Consider the following 18692-nt stretch of genomic DNA (forward strand, 5'->3'; position numbering starts at 1 on the left):
GCCCCCCCCCCAGCACCGCCTGTCATACTTCTTATGAAACCTTGTCATGCATTGGGGCCTCATGAACACTCCAAGGCCACCTGATTAGCAACTGTCTTCAGCTTTTCTTTTTACCTGTTTTTTTGTTTTTTGTTTTTTTCCGAGACAGAGTTTCTCTGTGTAGCCCTGTCTGTCCTGGAACTCCCTCTGTAGACCAGGCTGGTCTTGAACTCACCAAGACACACCTGCCTCTGCCTCCCAAGTTCGATTAAAGGCGTGTACCACCACCTCCTGGCTCCATCTTCAAAACTTGATTTCCCTTTGTCACACCCTATGGTGTTTTAAAGAAAATGCCCCCCCCAAAGGGAGTGGCACTACTATGGCTTTATTGGAGGAAGTGTGTCGCCGTGGGGGCAGGCTTTGAAGTCTCTTTTGCTCAAGCTTCTCTCAGTGTGACAGTCAGTTGACTTCTGTTGCCTCTGAGTCAAGATGTAGGACTCTCATCTCCAGCTCCACATCTGTCTACACGCCACCAAACTCCCCGCCATGATGGTAATGGACTGAACCTCTGAAACTGTAAGCAAGCTCCCTCAGTTAAATGTTTTAATTTGTAAGAGTTACTGTGGTCATGGTGTCTCTTCACAACAATAAAAACATACCTAAGATGTTTATCCTATCAAACTCACAGAGTCTGGGACATATGTTGTGGGCATAGTTGGTACCCACTCTTTTGTATGTCAGACGAGGAAATTTCTTACATTTCTCTCAATGTAAATATTATGATAAGCAATATAATGCTTTTATTGTGGTTTTGAAATGTAAAAAGTAATGTCCATACAGCTAAATTATAAGAAAATTAATCAGAGCCGGGTGGTGTGGTGAATGCCTTTAATCCCAAAACTCGGGAGGCAGAGGCAGGTGGATCTCTGTGAGTTCGAGACCAAGCCTGGTCTACCGAGCAAGTCCCAGTACAGCCTCCAAAGCCACAGAGAAACCCTGTCTTGAAAAAACAAAAAACAAAAAAAATTTGACACCATGTCCTTTAGGGGTACTAGTCTGTAGATTTCTTTTTCTTTAAATACCTTTGTCTGACTTTGGTTCTGTGTGATCTTGACCACCTGAAATGAATTGAAAGGTTTTATTTTATTTTATTTTGTCTGGAAGAGGTTGAGAAGGGTTAGCCTTGGTAATTTCTTAAATATTTCACCAGTGACATCATCTGACTGTGATAGCTAATCCCATTAACCCAATAGCCGTATTGTATTAGTTACAGCTGTTTGGACTTCCTTTCTCTTCCTTTTTTTTTTTTTTTTGTAATTTTGGCAAAATACAAAAAGAAAAAAGTGCCTAGTGTAACCCTTTAAAAACTCGTCTGCAAGAGTCCAAACCAAATGAAGCTGACGTAAGGAACCACCCACCATAACCGAGAAGGACGTCTCCCTGGGGTGTCGTGTGGCTCAGCGTATGAAAATACAATGAAGGGCGTGCATATGTGACAAAATTGACATGCAGTAACGGACAACATAGCATCATACCAATGCATGCAGGGAGAGCCTTTGACAAAGGACAAGTTTTCAAGATAAGAAGCTTTCCACAGGTTAGGAGCAGTGAGGAAGTACCAAGCCCACCCAGTACTCGCGGTGGTGAAAACCAGATGGGGAGCTCCCGGGAGCAAGGCAGTTACCATCTTGAGCTGTTCCTCTTCTAGCCTACACTGTCCTGGAAGCCATTCACTACTTTATTTAAGACACGGCCACGCTGTGCAGCCCAGGCTGGCCTTGAACTTGGATAGACCTGCCTCATCCCCCTCAGTGCTGGGATTACAGACCTGGGTCACCGTGGGAACTAGAAATATTGAAGAGCTGTCCACAGCTCCACAATAACCAAGACACGAAGCCTGTCAGAAGACAGAGTTACGTGATGAACAGACAGAGTGGGATGCCACTCAGCCTTTTAAAAGAATCCAGGACCAGTGAGAGGGCTCAGAGGGTAAAGGCACCCTCGTCAGTGCCTGACGACCTGGCTCCTTCCCTGGATCCTACAAGGAGGAAGGAGAGAAGAGATTGCAGAGAGGTGTCCTGTTTACACACATGTGCCCCGATGTGTGTGTACAGGCGCACAAACACACGCATAAATAAGTTTTTTAAAAAGTTGAAACTACAATATGCAGTAACATAAATGAACCTTGTGGACTCTGTGCCAAGTGATCCAAGTCTGTCACACAGGTACTGTGGTTCCGTTTATACGTCTGTGAAATCGATCTACTGAAGCAGAGTGCAGTGGACTTTGACCTCTTCTAGGGATGGTATTTAGAGGCACAAGATGCGTTCCAGTGTTCTGACAGCCATTGGTTTCCCTGCAACACATCCTCCAACAAAACAAAGCGGTTCTAACCCTTAGTTAGACACACAGACTTGTGTTGGTGCTTGCCTGAGGTCCCAGCCCCAGGGAGACAGAGGTACAAGTTTAGGATGCTTACCTTCCTGCCAAGTTAACCCTGAATGCGTATCACGAGTTTTTAGTGGCTGGTACTGTGTTTGTGTTAAGTGACTTTGGTCCATAATTTAGGAAGGAAAGGAGAGATGTCATCAATACTTCTCAAACCTGCATGCATAAAATCCCCCGGAGCTTGGGTCAACAGTGCCGTTGGCTCCAGCACATCCGGGGTGTGCCAGCGTGTGCCGGTGATGCTGGGCCAGGACACACTGTGAGTTGGGAGAGCCATCAGAGAGGCAGGTGGTCTCCCTCTGAACAGCAGACTGCTGTGGAATCTCAGCCCTCAATGGAGTTAGCTTTCCCTCAGTGATTACCTAACCTGTTGTGTAACATCTGCTAAGACCCGCCCATTTGCCACCAGAGACGCTTGGAAAGCAGCCCTCCAGGTCCTAGGAGCTTTCCTCCTGCCTTCCGGGGCCACCACAAGTGTGCTATGTACAGAGGCTGCTCTCATGTCACCCTGCATCTCTATTGTGCTTGGCTCTAAGCCACACCTAACACACAGCATCGCATTTAACCCTCAGCATTTAACCCCCGAAAGCCCTGTTCTTTTTCTTTTTTTCTTTTTTGGTTTTTCGAGACAGGGTTTCTCTGCAGCTTTGGAGGCTGTCCTGGAACTAGCTCTTCTAGACCAGGCTGGTCTCGAACTCACAGAGATCCTCCTGCCTCTGCCACCCGAGTGCTGGGACCAAAGGCATGCACCACCAACGCCTGGCACCAGGTTCTTTTAAGTTTTTATTTATCATCATCATTATTATAGCTACGTATCAGGTATCTTCCTCAATCAACCATTTTCCACCAATGAATCTAGAGATTGCTGATTAAACCAGACTGGCTGGCCACTGAGCTCCAGGGTTTTGCCTGTCTCCACATCCCCAGCTGTGGATTACGAGAATGCACATCATACTCCTCTTTTTTTAAATTAATTTTTATTTAAATTAAAAATAATCTTGCCGGGCGGTGGTGGCGCATGCCTTTAATCCCAGCACTCGGGAGGCAGAGGCAGGTGGATCTCTGTGAGTTCGATAGCCTCCAGAACAATACAGAGAAACCTTGTCTCGTAAAAACCAAAAAAAAAAAAAATCTTATTTTACATGCCAATCCTGGTTCCCTCTCCCTCCCTTCCTCTCATTCCCCCCACCAAGTCCCCATCCTACCCCCTATCCACTCCCCAGGGAGAGTGAGGCTCCCGATGGGGAATCATCAAAGTCTGTCACATCATTCGGGGCAGGGCTAGGTGCTCCCCAGGCATCTATTTTGAAAAAGTGTCCCTCCATAGGGAATGGGCTCGTGCACCACCTACCCCAACTTTTACGTGAGTGCTGGAGATCCAAACTGATATTCTCAAGCCGCAGCAAGTGCTCTACCAACTGAGTCAGTGTCTCAGGCTGAGGATCTCAGCTTACTTAAGTTTTGTGTAACTGAAATTAACCTCTACATCAGTCATCCTGCTGGGTGTGCAGCTACATGTCAAGCAACACAGACACTCTTCCTTGATGCCGTATCATCAGCGACAAGTCAAGCTTCCTTAGTCCTTTCAAACCCAGTCCTCGCTCCGTGGGTCACACCAGTCTCCCAGACATCTGCCTAAAGAAGGACGGAGAGTTGCAAACATGTGTTCTGAAGCGTCTCTCAAGGGCCTGAGAGCCGTTCTTAGCAAAGAAGGCCGCAGTCTCCAGGACCCTGAGGGGCCGGAGTTCTAACTTCGATAATTACTCAGCGAACGTAACTGCCTGCCCTCTCACTTACTTATTTAAAAATCTCTGCCTTCCCCTCTTCCATGCCACACATTTCGCTGTTCCCTCGACTCAGTCCTCACCTCTCACAGCTGCTTCCTTCCTTTCTGGCCTCCACAGGCGTCCCATCAACTTAAACACCCAAATCTAAAAACCTGAATCTATGGTCTTCAATCGAGAGAGAACATCCAACATTTATTTGTCTTGCAGTATATATAGTATTATCCAGTTCCATCCATTTTCCTGCAAATTTTATCATTTTCTTTACAGATGAATAAACCCCGGTTGTTGTATGTACCACGTTTTTATTATCCGGTCGCCAGCTGGTGAATATCTAGGTTGATTCCATTTCCTAGATTTTGTGGACATCAGCAATGAACATGGATCTACAGGTACCTCTGTCACAGGATATGGTGTTGCTGACATGTGACTGAAGACGGTAGAGAAACCCAAGTCACCTCTCAGGAACTTGAAGGACTTTTTATAGGAACTTCCGACTCCCGTTCGTGTCTGTCCAGGTGCCCTCGAGGGGTGGTGACCTTTCGATGCCAGAGACTGAAAATTCCATCCTCGGGTTATCAAGCTGTGGCTTTCACCTCTCCCCTTCCCACGCCTTCCGTTTCCTCCCCTTCCCTCCCTTCCTTTCTTTTTTTCTAGAACGATTATTATCTCCTGTAGCCCAGGCTGGCCTCAAACTCCTGCTCCTCCTATCTCCACTTCCCAAGGGCTAGAATTGCTAACGCGTGCCATCGCGTTGGGCTCTTTTCCTGATGTGCGTTTCATGACAAACCGCAAAGCCTGACTGTAGATCACAGACCACCGACTGCCTCACCTTCAGGCACCCCCTGCCACACCTTAACTCGAAGCTCTGCTTTGCCCTGCAATGCCCCAAGCTCTGCCTACCACGAGAGCTGACAGCTCGAGTCTCCCACCCGCTCCCAACAGCACCACCCTCTGGAGACCAGCTGTCAACACATGAGCCTTTGAGGGGCAGCCCAGATCCCAGCTATTTTCCTCGGAAGGCTGGAGGAGACCTGAAATCTAGAGGGGCGGAAGATGGACTTAGCGTGAAGGAAAAGGGAAACGTGCCGGGTCTTTCCTGAAGTCTGCCCAGCTCGTGTCACCGGCGCACTGCGGGGTAAAGCGGAAATACTTCCGGCTCCTCCCGCTCTCCACGCTGCCCCACTCTCCACTCTCTCCCTCTCCCCCAACCTACTCTGCCCTCCCCCTTTCCCGGGCCTTCAAAGTCCTCGTCTTTCAGAGAAACCCAGCGTCTCTTCTGTGCTCCCAGAGCTCCACGATAGCCTTCCTTCCCCTCCGTCACCTCTAAATCTGTGGAAATTACTTTAACGATGTATAAAGAGTATCCCTGGCTTCCTTCTTATTGAACTTCGTCCTAATGGTGGTGGAGTCCTTTGCCCAACTACCGAGAGCGAAGATAAAAAGGGAGCACAGAGGTGAACCTACGCCGATTGCACAAGCTGCAAGGCAGCCGTCATGGTAACCTTACCACCCTGGGAACGCAACTTGATAGAAGAGTTTGGTGTGCTTCTCAGAGTCTTCAACCCCCCACCCCCACTTAAACTCGCATCTTGGTGTCCTCAGTGCAATCAACCGGAGGACAGGATTGGAGCTAGCATCAAATGGACTCCAGCCGTCAGCTTCTATGTTTGAAGCATAGAGAAAAACACTAGATGCAACTTTTTTTTTTTTTTTTTTTGGTTTTTCGAGACAGGGTTTCTCTGTGGCTTTGGAGGCTGTCCTGGAACTCGCTCTGTAGACCAGGCTGGCCTCTAACTCACAGAGATCCGCCTGCCTCTGCCTCCCGAGTGCTGGGATTAAAGGCGTGCGCCACCAACGCCCGGCTGATGTGACTTTTCTATACTTAAAACTTCCTGTGTGTGTGTGTGTGTGTGTGTGTGTGTGTGTGTGTGTGTGTGTGTGTGTGTTTCTTCACAGAACTCACCTATGTGTTTCCCCCGTGCCTCTCCTTTCCCCTCTGGGATGCTCAGTTTCTATTTCCCAATCATGTTTTGCAGTGGAATTGGATCTTCCTTTCTTAGAATTATGCGGGCATAGAAACGGACAGAAATTCATCGCAGCGGCCCACAGGGCACCCACTGTGTCAGTGGACTGCAGAGAGAGTAGATTGTGCAATAGAGAATGCTCAACCTTTGTCCGCAGCTGCTGGGAGGCCATCTCCGAACTCTTGGGATGGCCTGTCTGATACGCTGTTTGCTGAAAGGACTCGGGCAATGCCGGACCGTCTGACTTAGGGTGGGAGTCGGACACACAGTATCCGCTCGGCCCCTGAGAGACTACAGACCGAGGTCACGAGCCGAGGATCTGTCTTCACAAGACAGAGCGTGTAAAAACCTGCAGCACTAATACTCTGGGGGCTCTGCTTGGCTTGTGATGCATCCTACTGTCACACATCATTTCAAAAGAAGTATTTAATGCCATCCAACACTTAACTGGCAAAGGATGCCAGGAAGTTTTGCACACGGAGCTGTGTGGTTTTTGGATGTTATCAATCTTTGCCCTTTGGTTGTTAAAAAAATTTGTTTTGAAACTGCAAATATAATAGCAGCCGTCTAGTGAATTACTCAACTTGGAAGTAGTGGTGAGCGTCTCTGAACTTGCTGTTATGAGAAGTGAGAGTGGTCTTGGGAACCATTCCCAAAGTTTATAGCTTCGGTCCAGGACTCTAACCACGTGGCCCTAATCTTGGATTTCCACTTCCCGGGTAAACCACTTGCTATCTTTGCCTCTTCTTATGTCTTCCATAGCAGGAAGGCATTGTCTGTGTCACTGAGAAGGGGAATGGGGACTGAGATGTAAGTGACCCTGCTCCAAGAACGAGTGTACTGCCTGCCTTTTCCTGTCTAGGCACCTTTGATGACCATGACCATGAAGCTCCCATTCATGCCATTTGACTGACCATTTCTCTTGTTTAGAGGGAAGAAAAGGAGAATAATACTTAAGCCCAATAGAAAGCCATCTCTGTGAATTAGGGCCTATTCACATTTTCATGGTGAATGCAAGCTCTCCATATATGATTAAAAAAATACAAACTTAAAACCAGGCAGTGTTGGTGCACACCTTTGATCCCAGCACTTGGGAGGCAGAGCCAGGAAGATCTCTGAGTTCCAGGCTAGCCTGGTCTACAGAGGGGGGAGGGGAAGGGGGAGAGGGAGAGGGAGCAGGAGAGGAAGGAGAGAAAAAAGAGAGAGAGAGAGACCTCGTAAAGCCAGGCAACACAGAGAAACCCTTCTGAGAGCACAGAAGAGACACTGTATTTCTCTGAAAGACAAGGACTTTGAGGCAGAAGGCCCTGTCTTAAAAAACAAACACATTGCATGGCGCTCCCCGAGGGAAGACTGTTTTTCCTGGCTCTCAGCATTCCTTGGTTGCCTGTAGTTCTTCGCCTATGACTGGGGCCCCATGAGATTTCTCCCTTCTGTGTTAACATGTCTACTGGTGTCACCCTGGCTCCGGTCTCGTTTAGGCAGCCATGCTAGTGAAACTTCACCGGAGTAGCTTCCCTGATGTTTCTAGGAGACGAAATCTCGCAGCAAATACCCTAGTCCTCTGGCTCTCTGAATCTTTCTGCCCCCTCTTCCACAATGCTCCTGAACCTTCGGTGCAGGAGTTGTGTGGTAAATGCATTCTGAGGGTGTTGGGGAAGTCCTGTTATTTGTCAATAAAGCACTGCTGGCCAATAGGAATCTAGATAGGTGGGACTAGGAGTCCAGGAGAACTCTGGGAAGGAGAAACACAGGAGAGTTCGAGATGTAACCGCCATGGGGTAGGAGGCCCGGAAATTTCTCCGGTAAGAGACATACTTAGATTAACAATTATGGGGTAATTACTTAAGTCAGAGCTAGCCAGTAAGAAACAAGCAAGGCCAAAAGCTTCATAATTAATATAGCCTCCTGTGTGTTTATTTGGGACTGATGCGGCTCTAGAACCAGGCTGGCGGGAAGGGGAAGGCTTCACTCAAGAAAAAAGCTTTTCTTTACACGAGGGGCTTGAGCACCGCACGATCCCCTGTTCCCTGCACTTTGACTGGTTGTGCTTTTCTGAAATGGTCTCCATCTGTTGCAAAGAGAAGTTTCTCTTTTGAGGAGTGAGAACTACACTTGTGTGTAGGTGTAAGAATCAACTTTTAGAGCCGGGCGTTGGTGGCGCACGCCTTTAATCCCAGCACTCGGGAGGCAGAGGCAGGCGGATCTCTGTGAGTTAGAGACCAGCCTGGTCTACAGAGCGAGTTCCAGGACAGCCTCCAAAACAATACAGAGAAACCCTGTCTCAAAAGAAAAAGCCAAACAAAACAATCAGTATTTAGAGTGTAGCTAGGGGTTATTTGGCTTACTAAAGTGGGGGTTGCAGGTTCTCCTCCACAGTCATGACCTCAGTAGCCCTTAGCAGTTGCTTCAGCTTTCAGCACCGGGCATGATTTCCCTCTTTTTTTTTTTTTTTTTTTTTTTTTTTTCGAGACAGGGTTTCTCTGTATTGTTTTGGAGGCTGTCCTGGAATCGGCTCTGTAGACCAGGCTGGCCTCAAACTCACAGAGATCCACCTGCCTCTGCCTCCCGAGTGCTGGGATATGATTTCTCTCCTGCTGAGCAGACTTTAAGTTCTATTAGAGCTGCTGGGTACCACCAAGATAGGAGTACTATTACTGTGCCCTTAAGGGTATCATGCCATGCGGCTCTTCGTTGTAGTCTATGGGTGTTATAACTGCGTAGGACCATTGGTTGCTTCCCTTGGAAGTCTGCATGGCACCTTCAGGTACCATACAAGCTAGTCCTCACAGAGGATGTCTTCACAGTCAGACCTAGCTTGGATCCCTCGGGTCCTGTGTCAAAGTGTGTGCTGTCTTCAACAGCAGGGGCTTTCCTTCAACTTCTGAGAGGCAACCAATGATAAGAGCAGTAGCTGTGTGTTTCTGAGGGTGCCTTGCATTTTCCTGACTAACAACATGTAAGGGTAATTCTCATGCCTGCTATTGTTTGTTTGTTTGTTTTTCCAGACATTCTTATTGTTATTTTATTTATTTTTTTAAGACAGGCTTTTTCCGTGCAACAGCCCTGGCTGTCCTGGAACTTGCTTTGTAGACCAGGCTGATCTCGAACTCACAGAGATCCGTCTGCCTCTGCCTCCCAAGTGCTGGCATCAAAGATGTGTGCCACCACTGCCTGACCTCTCTGGCTAACTAGTGACTTAACTCCACCCTCTGATCTTTATTTGTTAGAGGACACACAAACCTCACCTCATAACATAGCAAGTGCCTCCCTTCTGTTTGAAAGGTTTCAGTTCGGGGTTCAAGAGAGACACTGAGATGGATTGTTGTGGGGATGGAGTTTCTTAGAAGAGTTGTTAATTCGTGGACAGACAGACAGACAGTGTGGGGGAGGGGCAGGAAACCAGCTAGACACCAGCGTAGCCCGTGGAGGTGGGGGGGGGCGTGCTGTCCTCCTCTTACACTATCCATGTGCCTTTGAGCACTTTGGAAAGTCCGGCCCTCTCCATCCTTCCTCAGCACCTACGGTGATGAAGACCCAGTGACAGCTGCTTTAAAGCAGAGAAAAGCTAGGCTAAGAGCAGTGACGTCGTTGGCAAGGGTCGCCCAGTGGGGGATTAGAACTCCCGGAACACTGGAACACCCACTTTCTTCAACACCTGTTTTCTGAAACCAAGCTTCCGTTGGGTTTTCCTAGGACCACTGTAGACCAAGTGACACCGATTTGACCTAAAACGTCACTTTTTTTTCTATTGACAGCTGCCAATAATGCTCAGATAACCTACAGAGCACAGACGTGCTGAGGTGTAACAGGCGTTCTTCCCGCCAGCCTGGTCCCAGAGCCACGTCAGTCCCACATGAACACGCAGGACGCTGTATTAATTATGACGCTGTTGGCCGTTTTCTTGGTTTCTTCTTGGCTATCTCTGACTTAATTATTAACCCATAACTGCTAATCTGAGTATTTCCACGTGGTCTTCTCTTACCAGAGAAAAGGTCCAGACCTCTTACTCCTCTCATGTCCTACATTGTGACTGACTGTGCCTCTGTTTCCCAGAATCCTCCACCTCTCCTAGTCCCACCTATCTTGCTTCCCTATTGGCTAACAGTGCTTTATTCATCAACCAATAAGACAAACCCATACACAGAAGGACTTCCCCATCACTGAGCAAAAAAACCAAAAACACCTGGAAAAGCTAGCTCTTGTTCCTCAAACGTCACAGAACGATGTTTTTGTGGCCAGCAGGTGGCAGCAAGGCTTCACCGTTGTCTTGTTAAGGAGCGCTGAGTTGCTGATTTGTTCTTAAGGCAAAAATGGAGAAAGCCCTAGCTCACCCCTCTCCTTCCACTCCAGCCCTCTTGTCCTGTGATCTCGAAGGTGAAGAGCCTTGATATCACCCTCTAAATGTGTGCTTTCCTTGAATTTTATATCTTAAGAAAAGTTCTGTGTCTAGCTGTGGCAGATTGCTACTCTAGTCCTGGTGCCCGGCTGCTCTGGTTTCAGAAAACAAATCTTTTTGGATCATGTTCTAAGTAAAGCCATGCTCACCCCTGGAGTCACTGCTTTATTTGCAACGCTTGGGCTGTCAGTTTCATAAGACCCCAGGCCCTTTCTCAATCATAATTCAGGTTTATAATTTCTGGAAGCTTCCATGTTTCTTTCTGGAAAATTAGCACAAATTAGCTTTCTTCTCCCGATAGCCTTTAGCTGTGTAACGTAGCATACGTGTAAGCGTGTAAGATATGTGCTAATACTGGAGAATTCTCCCACATGAATAAGTTAAGTGTTGAGAGTATCCCAGAAGTCCTCGTGTCCGGTCCTTAGATTAGCTTACCTCTCCCTATAGGCCGTCAGTTTCGTGGCCAGCCAGTTTTCCAACCCCTGTGATGAAACGTCTGAGCTGGATCAACGTAAAGGAAGCCAGGTTTATCTTGCTGGTGCTTTCAAAGTTTTCAGTCCATGGTCAGCTGACTCCGTTGCTTTTGAACTGGGGTGTGGGGGAGCACAGAAGCCTCTTAGCTCATGGCAGCCAGGAAGAAGGGAGAGGGGGAGAGGGGCGGTGAGTGGACAAAACACTTCATGATGTACACTTCACAGGCACACTCCCTGCCGGCCGCCTTCCTCCAGCAAGCCTGACCCTAAAGTTTGCACATGCGCTTAGGCAATGCTGAAGAACCAAACCACAGCCTTGGCGTTTGCGCTGCCCTTTTCTTCGTAGCTGAGGTAATTTTGTATGCAAACCCAGAAGGTCACATGGTTAACTGAGCTTCTGTACGGTGTGTGACATTGGGACAAACTGCCTGACTCTGACCTTACAGTGCGGTTTTCCTTCCCACAGGTTCTCAGAGATTAGAAAAATGGATTCATGGTCATAGCTGTAGAATCTCCCAGACAGTTTTAGTCTCAAACCTCCTAAATCTTTCATGTAGTGTAATGAGTTCTCATCAGTCTTAGTCAAAATGTTATGTTTTCAGGGAATGGAAAACTGAAAGCTTAAATGTGGTTCTTACTGGGCTGGACCTGGAGCTTCCTAACCCACCTATCACGTTCAGGCTGAGAAGACAAAATGGTTGTAAACATCACGGTCTGTGTGGATGATTGTAAACAAAAAGTTTCCCTTTCGTTGGAGCATGTTAGAGCCTCCTCTTCTTACGTACATGTCCGCACTTGGCAGGGAGGCGTGGTGTGTTGGAGTTGGAGGGCTTGTGCTTCTTTTGTTTGTTTGTTTGTTTGTTTTTGTTTTCAGTTTTTCGAGACAGGGTTTCTCTGTATTGTTTTGGAGCCTGTCCTGGAACTCACTTTGTAGACCAGGCTGGCCTCGAACTCACAGAGATCTGCCTGCCTCTGCCTCCCGAGTGCTGGGATTAAAGGCGTGCACCACCAACGCCTGGTGGGCTTGTGCTTCTTAAATTGAACCGTGGAGCTGGATTGTGACCTCTTCTGCCCGTGCTGGCGTGCGCGTGGGCTTTTCTTGCTTGCCATGTGAATTAGCATCTTTTTTCCCCCACTCCTCACGCTTTTCTGTGTATTTGTCAATAAAGCACTGTTGGCCAATAGGGAAGCAAGATAGGTGGGACTAGGAGTCGAGGAGGACTCTGGGTAGGAGAGACACAGGGAGTCACGATGTAGCTCACCAGAGAAGTAAGATGTCCGGAACTTTTCTCCGGTAAGAGAAATACTTAGATTAACAATTATGGGGTAAATACTTAAGTCAGAGCTAGCCAGCAAGAAACAAACATACGGCCAACAGCTTCATAATTAATACAGTGTCCTGTGTGTTATTTGGGAACTACAACATGGCAGAGTCCAGGTGACTGTTGGGGAAAAACCAAAGCGGCTGGCAAGGAAAAGGCTTCTCTTTACAGGCCTGCAGTAGGACACCTAGTTTATGAGATCCCAAGGGTCAAACTCGGGATTTCCTGAGAAGTCAGGAAATTTCTCAGCCAGCTGAGAAAAATTCCCAGCTCCACTTCACCTGTCCTTAGGCATTGCTGGTCATGGCTGGGGTAGCCGAAAGAGAGGGTGAGGTAGCAGCCTTAAAGGAATATTCCAGATGGTTAAGTTGATTGAGAGTTCTGGGTAGATGGCAATGGGGAATTTCCATGGCATTGTATGCAGTAACCCTAAAAAAAGGGGGGGGTAGGATTTTTGGTTTTTTGTTTGTTTTGTTTTTTGACTTGGTTTTTGTTTGTTTTTGAGATGGGGTATCAGTAGCCCAGGCTGGCCTTGAACTTGCTATGTAGCTGAGGATGACCTTGAACTTCTGTTCTTCCTAAATGTTGGGAATGTAGGTATACCACCAAGCCCACTTTATGCAGCTCTGGGGACTGAAGTCAGGACTTCATTCCTGTGAGGTAGGCATTCTACCAACTGATCTTTATCCCTACTGTATGTAGGAATTTAGAAAGAGCAATGAGTGATATTCCTTTCGCTTGCTTCTTTGTGCGTGCGTGTGTGCGTGCATGTGTGTGTGTGTGTTTCTGTGTGTGTGTGTTCATGTGTGTGCTCGTGTGTGTGCTCGTATGTATGTGTGTGTGCTCCTGTGTGTGTTTCTGTATGTGTGTGTGTGTGTGTGTGCGCGCGCGCGCGCGCGTGCTCATGTGTGTAGGTACCATGCGAGAGCTTGTGGAAGTCTCAGGTTGTTTTCAGGTGTCCTAATGGCCCTCCCACATTACCTGCTGAGGTGATCTCAATGGAGCCCAGAGCCTGCTGATATGGCCAGCATGCTAGTGTGCTTGGTGGGGGACTCTCTGTCTCTGTGTCCCAGTGCTGGTGTTGCTGTTGGGCTGTCAGTTTCCAAGTCCCAAACTCTTGGTTGTCACGCTGGAATGGCAGGTACTTTTAACTACCAAGGCCTCACCCGGCTTCTGATACTCTTTTCTTTACTACAAGGTAAGAGAAACTTGATGTCCTGGCCAGTTTTTTATTCTTCGCAGCACCCGACACAGTGCTGTGTGTGAAATACAGGCTCAGCAAATGGCCTGTGTAAATGAGTGGACTTTATTTCCTGTGGCCCATCTGCAGTGCCTGGCACCTGCAGCATACACAGGAGGCAGTGTGTGGGCAAACCAGTGATTAAGAGGCCTTGCTTACTCTCTATTGGGCAGATGAAGCTGGGCTCCAATTTGTCCCTGCCAGCTTCCTTCCATTTATCTGTCTACCAATCGGGAAACCCCGGGGCACCCTGCCTATCCCAGTGGTTGTTAGGGGGACAGAGATGGGACTGTGAGCAGAGTGCCCGGCTCACACGAACATTTCATGAGTACGGACCTCGGTCAGTCAGGACGGTGTGTTGACTTGCATCACAACTGTGTCCCGTCCCAGAGATGTGCTATTTACCTTTAGACACTTCAGTGGGTAAGGAAGAACACTAGGTAGTGCCTGGAGTTTTCTTCAGCATATTCAGTTAGCAGCAGACTTGCCCAGCCATGACACACATGTGACACTTCCCCAGGTGGCTGCCAGTGTCACCATCAGAGGAAGCTTCCTTGACTCTATAGTCTGGATTCAGTGACCGTTGAAATGCGGTGGTTCCTTTCCGTGGTAACAACTTTGCTGTGAACTTAGGTTTGGTCTTGTTAGTGAGTTTGTTTAACAGTGCTGTTTAGAGAGGATGAAACCTCCACAAGAGAGAGCTGTTTTACAGGAGACACCTCATTCCAGAGGCAAGGCAGGGAGAGGCAGTTACCTAAGCCCTGTAGAGAGGGTGGAGGACCTCTGTTCCCCGCACCTGGAACATGTCAGAGCACGGGAATGACATTGTTCGGCAGTTGGTGGCAGGTTTCCACTGGCCTTGGTAAACTAAAAGGAAAAGGAGTTGCCTAGATAAGGTATTTACATGGCCAAGTGAGTTGTGCCAACATGTCACCTGGCCGAAATCCACGGAGTGACTCTCCCTGTTTCAACAGAGAGCCTGTGCAAGAATTGTAAGTCGAGCCCTAGATCAAAGTGAACGGTCTTTCAGAGTCAGGAAAATAAATGTGAACGGTCCAAGATGCCAAGCAATGGCATGGGATTTGGCCTGGGAGCCAAAGGGGCTTGATGGGACATAAAAATGTCTTTGGGTGTGGACGGCCCACACCCTGTACTAACCCCTGTCTGCTGCCAGGCAGAAGGAAATGGGTGGGACTCAGGAAAGCAGATGTTTGGTACTGTGGGTTGACCGTGGTGTCCTAAAGTGCGAGGGACAGTGTGAAGAGAGTGGAGATCATGAGGCCAAGTCTGGTAAACTAGCCATTTACGACCCCTTCATTTCAATTAGCATTGTGATAGTTATTATTATTTTTGTTAGGGGAGAAGCAGGAGCCTCCTTAGGATTCGTCATCTCATAAAAAAAAAAAAAGAATTTAAAGACAGGCTCAAAAGAAAGGTTGAGGACAATTTTGTTAGGGTTTAAAAGAAAATCTTGAGAGTGGCAAGCTATAAATCCTGACAGAAAGGTGGAGAAGCAAAAGAGAAAGTTGCGTCCTTCCGGTGGAACTGGCTTGGGAGCGGACCAGCACCATGGGGTGGGGAGGAAGCATCAGGGAGAGTCAGAGTTCAGAAAGGGGAGCAGACCCAGCACCAGCTCTCGGAGGCTCTGAACAGCTGCGCCGAGGGCGGATTCCAGGGAGGACAAGTACATCTCATTAAAGGGGTGATTAGCTTCATCTCTCTAGCGTAGCTTCCAGTGAAGCCCCCTCTCGAGAGGTACCTTGGCCAGGTGCCGGCCAGCCCAGCTGGGTTAGCGCATGCTCTGGTAACGTTAGGTCTCCGTGCAGGCAGGAGAAAGGATTTACCCTGCTTAGAGCCTCATGGCTCACAGGTTTCATCACAGCTGGGGGCAGCAGCAGGGACCACAGACACCAGTGTGGCCTCTGGTGGCATCACAGACCCCGAGGTCCTTCCAGGAGGTCCAGTCTAGGAAGTGAACCTTCCCTCATCTTGGGCCTTTGTTGTTGCCCAGAGCCGGGGCAATCCCATGGCCAGGCAGCAGGCTGGGGGAAAATTCTGTGTCTGCACGAGTCCCGGGCTGCTGCGCACTGCCCTGCTGGTCCTACACTGCGTTTTTCTCTTTTTCACCTCTCCATCGCTTGTCTGATTGTCACAGTGGCGTCTTCCACCCCATGCCTCGTGGCAGTGGGTGGCCTGGGTGTCTCTTAGGCCCCCTTCTAAATATGTATGTTTATACCCCTTAATTAGTGCTGCTCTCAACCTTGGTCAGAGAAACTTCTTGAAGTAGGCAATGCAGAGATTTGCAACTGGTCAAAGAGCTTAGATACGTGATCACGGAGTGAGTGCTCAGTCCTAACTGCGATGTTTATATCAACCCCCTCCCTTAAGACTTAAGAAACATGTGGGAGAGAGGACAGGAAGAATGTAAGCGTTGGGGGACAGGGAGGAGTGCTGTCACGTGCTGTCCCCTGCATGTGGCTGCTATACTCATGGTCTCCGAGAAGGATCAAGTCAGTCACTATCACAGCATGGTTCTGGAGGGGCTCATGCAGCCCCACCCCAACCCTAGCTGAGGAGTATTGGCAGTTGGTGGGGAGTGAATTTGCTTCTGGGATGTAGCTGCTGGTAGGTTGCCCAGGCTCCAGGAGATAGTCCTACACCCATGCACATTTGGGCAGCACCAGATTCAGTGGTGTATCTGGGATGGTGCAAAACTTTTAATTCCAGTACTGAGCGGGCAGAGGCAGGTGGGTCTCTGTGAATTTAGCACTAGCCTGGTCTACATAGGGAGTCCGAGGCCGCCAGGGATGCATAGTGAGACCCTGTCTCAAAAGCAAACAAACAAACATTGAGGGTTAGAGATGGCTTTTGGGATAAGAGCATTGGCTGTTCTTCCAAAGGACCCAGGTTCAATTCCCAGCACTCACATGGTGGCTCATAACTGTAACTCCAGTTGCAAGGGATCTGATAATGTTTTCTGGCCTCCAGGCATCGCATGCACACGGTACACAGACGAGCATGCAGGCAAAGCCTGCACATGTATAAAAATAAATAGGGGAAAGGATATGAAGGTAAGAGGGTGTGCTGAGTGAGTGAGGGGAGCGGGGATGGGCTGGTAGGTGTTTTCCTGACCGCCATGAGTCGACAGCTTTGTCACTGCGGGCAGACTGTGGTTTGACACTTGGGTGCGGTAGACCCGCTAAGTCAACAGGGAAGTTCTCTGCCCACTCCCCCAGCCCGGTCTCTATTTGTGGTTCCCGGCTCACACAGTTTCCTCCTTAGACACTAGGGTTCTCTTATGTGAGATGTGTCTCTAACGTCTTCCCTTTCGCCCATTTCACACCAGCATCCAGACCCCCTCCCAGCCGAGACACTTGAAGTCTCTGCAGCTTCTCATATCGAGGAGTCAGAGTCCTGACTGCTTGTTTGAGTCTTCCTAAGGATAGAAGCTTCCCCAATTAGCTGTTGATATGTTGTAAGTTCTCAGGAGTAGTAGTGCATGGTGCACCACACACACCTTCAATTCCAGCACTCTGGAGGCAGAGGCAGTCCCATCTCTGTAAGTTCGAGGCCAACCTGGTCTACATAGTGAATTCCAAACCACCAGGGTTACAGAGAGAGTTACATGTGGTTATGAAATCACCTGATGTGGGTTGAGAACCAAACTTCAGTCCTTTGGAAGAGTAGCAAGTACTCTTACCTGCTAAGCCATCTCCAACCTCCCCTCCCCAGAGCCCCACACCTGACATTTAAAAGGAATTTTGTTCACATGTGGTCTTAATTTCCACAGTGCGTGCTTCAAGTGCTCTGTGGCTACTCATGGCCATGGCTAGCATGTGGGATAGTACAGGCTGAAGTTTGTTTCAAACACTCATTCTCCTTGCTCTGGGTACCTGCCAGGACTCGCAAGCACCATGCAGAGAGAATATTTTTAGCAGGCTCCACATGGCTGAGCTGAGCCTCCCATCCCTTGCAGGAGTCTCCTGGTTTCTAAGGTGTTCTAGCCCCTCATTTAGCTTCCCACTTGAGGGCGGATATTCGAAAGGCTGTTTTGTTCCGTCCCTCTTTTGAATTCATGTTACCCATGGCAACAGTGAGGTTCCTGAAGCTAACTTGGAGCGCAGTTCTGCTGAGTTGAAAGGCAGAAGCAGGAGCAGGGTTTCTGCAGCGTAGAAAATGACAGCAGGGTCACAAGGAGGTTTTGCTCGGACGCACAGAGCCTCTGCCAGGGAGCGGGAGTCTGTAGCACAGAGCCACCTGGTGTTAGGGTGCACAGGGGACATTTAGCAGCACATGGATAAGTGTGTTTCACAGCCTACCGTACCCACCTGGGCCGCTCTTAAGGACTGTTCTCACAATACACATGGCAAGTGGCTTGAGTGTCACTTCTGGACAGAGGCCACTGTGATTCTGGGAGGCGCCATTTGCATCTTATCACAAGGATATGGGAATCCTCTAAATGACATGGTGTCAGAGTCCAAACAGCTCAAGTACTGTTTCATAAGACGAAGCCTTGGCCCTCTTTATTTTTGTTTTGCTTTGTATGGCTTCATTTGTCTATCATCACCCATGGCTTGGAAATATTAAGTGGAAAGTTCCATACATAATTCATAACAAACTCTTGATTGCACACTGTGCCGGGAAGCATTAGGAAGTCTCGCATCACCCTGCTCTGCCCTGCCTGGGATGGGAATCAGGGTTTTGTGCAGCACGCCTGTCTGCATGGCCATTCTGGCTAGTGGGTTGAGTTTTGTGGCACTGCAGTGCTGTGTTCAGGTAGCCTTTATTTTATCCAGCAACGACCCTGTGTCACTCTTCTTCTTTTTTTTATAATTTATTTATTTTTATTTTATGTGCATTGGTGTTTCACCTGCATATATGTCTGTGTGAGGATGCCAGATCTGCTGGAACTGGAGTTATAGACAGTTGTGAGCTGCCATGTGGTTGCTGGGAATTGAACTCAGGTCCTCTGGAAGAGCAGCCAGTGCTGTTAACCACTGAGCCATCTCTCCAGTCCCAG

At 48.5% G+C, this 18692-nt stretch overlaps 1 long non-coding RNA gene across 1 annotated transcript; it reads right to left on the reverse strand.

The window, feature by feature from the left end:
* Positions 1–4499: 4499 nt before the first annotated feature.
* LOC121141902 lies at positions 4500–11423 on the reverse strand. The gene is made up of 2 exons (XR_005878844.1): positions 11073–11423; positions 4500–4766 (listed from the first exon to the last, which is right to left on the reverse strand). It is a non-coding gene; the product is annotated as an uncharacterized LOC121141902 (long non-coding RNA).
* Between the last annotated feature and the right edge of the window lie 7269 nt (positions 11424–18692).

The sequence above is a fragment of the Mesocricetus auratus genome, unplaced genomic scaffold (genome assembly GCF_017639785.1).
Source record: "Mesocricetus auratus isolate SY011 unplaced genomic scaffold, BCM_Maur_2.0 Super-Scaffold_100008, whole genome shotgun sequence".
Lineage (NCBI taxonomy): Eukaryota > Metazoa > Chordata > Mammalia > Rodentia > Cricetidae > Mesocricetus > Mesocricetus auratus.